We start from the raw sequence: 3,088 nt of genomic DNA on the forward strand, positions 1-3,088 counted from the left end.
TCCTCTTGTTTTATTGATCCCTTTAGAATTATGAAGTGGCCTTCCTCATCTCTTGTTATGGCCTTCACTATGAGGTATATTTTCTCAGATATTAGTATTGCTACCCCAGCTTTTTTTTTCCATTTCCATTTGCCTGAAAGATATTTTTCCATCCCTTCACTTTCAGTCTGTGTGAGTCCCTTGTTCTGAGGAGGGTCTTTTGTAGACAGCATATATATGGACAATGTTTTTATCCATTCAGTCACTCACTGTCTTTTATTTGGAGCATTTAATCCATTTACGTTTAAAGGTACTTGTTTGTAGCCATTTTTTTTTTGTCTGAGTCAAAGATATTTATTCTTTTGCCAAACACAACCACTGATTCTGATTTTCATCTACAATTATTTTTAAGGTAAGAAACAGCAGGTGGATGCAAATACCAGCACTGGCCTTGAGCTACGGATGTGACCCTCGGCTGGGACGCGGGGCCGGGCACCAGCGGTCTCAGGGACAGACGCACTAGTGGGCCTTCTCCAGGAAGGCCCTACAGCACCTCAGACACTGCTGGTACACGGTTTCAAAGTCGGACTCATTCCCTAATAGGGGTCTTCAATAATGAGCTGTTTCTGAGGATCGTAGCTCCCAAGTAGTTCAATTTTAGCTTTGCTGTTATTGACTTGATGACTTTTTCTAGTCACGTCTCTCAGATTGCTCTCATCCATACACAGCATATAACTGAATGTGACAAAATCTTCTTTAGTAACCTGCCGGGCAACGTGATTCATGGGAACACCATGCTTCTTCATGCAATTCAGCCCTCGATAATCAGGAGGGTTTCCTACTGTGTACGTGGAGGTCACTGCACTGTCTATTCTCCACTTATCTGAGACGTTTTGATCAGTTACAAGTTTCCTGAAAACTGCCTCAGCAATGGGTGATCGACAGATGTTACCCAGACACACGGACAGCACTGACTTGGGTGCCTGCTCAGCCATCTTCGCGCTCAAACACGGAGGCGCCCACAGACTGCATAGGAACTGTATGGGCGCAGCGCATGAGCACTCTGAGAGGACTGCCACCATTTTTATTTTTTGTGCTCTTTCCTTCTTACCTTTCTATTTCTTCTTTTTACACCAATCCCTTTAGCATTTCTTGCATTGTTGGGTTGGTTGTGATAAACTCCCTTAGTTGTTTGTTTGTTTGTTTGTTTGTTTGTTTGTTTTGTCTGTGAAGCTCCGTATTTCCCATTCAATTTTGAATGATAGCCTTGCTGAATAGAGTAGTCTTGGATTCAGTCCCTTGCTTTGCATCACTTTGTAAATTTCCTTCCATTCTTTTCTGGCCTGATGTATTTCTGTTGAGAAATCTTTTGATAATCTAATGGGAGAGCCCTTTTATGTAACTTTCTGTCTCTCTCTTGCAGCCTTTAAGATTCTCTCTTTGTCTGGCACATTTGCCACCATAATTATGATGTGTCTTGGTGTGGGTTCTAACCATTGTTCCTCTTCCTGTTGTTCTGGCACCCCTATTATTATATTGCTTTGTTTCATGTTGTCCTATAGCTCCATTAGGCTCTCTTCCTGTCTTTTAATTTTTTTCTCCAATTGCAGTTCAGTTTGGGTGTGTTTTGCTTCCCTGTCTTCTAATTTGCTAATTCGGTCCTCCACTTCTCCTAGTCTACTGTTGAAACCTTCAATGGTGCTTTTTATTGCAGCTATATCACTCTTCATTTCTTCTTGATTCTTACCTAAGTTGTTGAGTTTTTCACCCATTATGTTTATGAACTGTATGACCCTTATGCTGAATTCTTTTTCTGACATATTGCATGCCTCTGTTTCACTTAGCTGCCTTTCTGGTGATGCCTCCTTTTCTTTCCTTTTGGGGTTCATTTGTCTACCCATTTTTGATCTCACAGAAGAATCTAGATGTTGAGTTGTGCGGGGCTTCTCCTTTGGTGGCAGTGACTCCTTGGGCTGCGGTTGCTCCTTGGGCAGTCACGGCAGCGGCTGCACCTCAGTTGGCAGCAGCTCCTCCGGTGGGTGCTGTTGGCAGCAGTGGGGGTTCCTCTCACTGGCAGGATGGTTTTTCACACACCTTCTGCTCCTTGAATGGGGGCGGACTGATCATGAGGCTGCTGCTTCTTGGATGGGGGCGGGCTGCTCACATGGTTGCTGCTCCTCAGATGGGAGCGGACTGCTCATGTGGCTGCTGAACAACATGTTATTAAATATTGACTGGGTTACCAATGAGATCAAAGAAGAAATTAAAAACATCCTGGAAACTAATGACAATGAAAACACAATGATCCAAAACCTATGGGACACAATGAAAGCAGTCCTGAGAGGGAAGTTTATAGCCCTACCAGCCTACCTCAAAAAAAAAATCAAGAAAAAAATGGTAGTAAATCATCTAACTCTACAACTCAAAGAATAAGAAAGAGAGCAGCAAGAAAAGACCAGAGTGAGCAGAAGGAGGGAGATAATAAAGATCAGAGCAGAAATAAATGGCATAGAGACCAAAAAAACAATACAAAAGATCAATGAAACCAAGAGCTGGTTCTTTGAAAGGATAAACAAGATTGCTGAACCTCTAGCCAGGCTCACCAAGAAGCAAAGAGAGAGGACCTAAGTAAACAAATCAGAAATGAAAGAGGCAAAATAACAACAGACCCCATAGAAATACAAATCGTTATTAAAAAATACTATGAACTCTACTCCAACAAGCTAGACAACCTGAAGGAAATGGACATATTCCTAGAAAAATACAAGCTTCCACAACTCAATCAGGAAGAATCTAAAAATCTCAATAGGCTACTAACTATGGAAGTAATTGAAGCAGTCATCAAAAAGCTTCCAGCAAACAAAAGTCCAGAGCCAGAAGGCTTCACATGGGAGTTTTACCAAACATTCAAAGAAAAACTAACACCTACCTTCTGCAAACTATTCCAAAAATTTCAAGAGAAAGAAACAGTTCTAAGACCTTTTTACAATATCCCTGATGAACGTAGATGCTAAAATCCTCAACAAAATATTAGCAAATTGGATCCAGCAATATATTAAAAAGATCATACACCATAACCAAGTGGGATTTATTCTGGGGATGCAAGACT

The 3,088-nt window shown here is 41.5% G+C and overlaps 1 pseudogene; it reads right to left on the bottom strand.

Moving 5' to 3' along the window:
- Positions 1 to 488: 488 nt before the first annotated feature.
- LOC102764022 lies at positions 489 to 1,019 on the bottom strand (annotated as a pseudogene).
- Positions 1,020 to 3,088: the final 2,069 nt, after the last annotated feature.

The sequence above is a fragment of the Myotis davidii genome, unplaced genomic scaffold (assembly GCF_000327345.1).
Source record: "Myotis davidii unplaced genomic scaffold, ASM32734v1 scaffold2687, whole genome shotgun sequence".
Lineage (NCBI taxonomy): Eukaryota > Metazoa > Chordata > Mammalia > Chiroptera > Vespertilionidae > Myotis > Myotis davidii.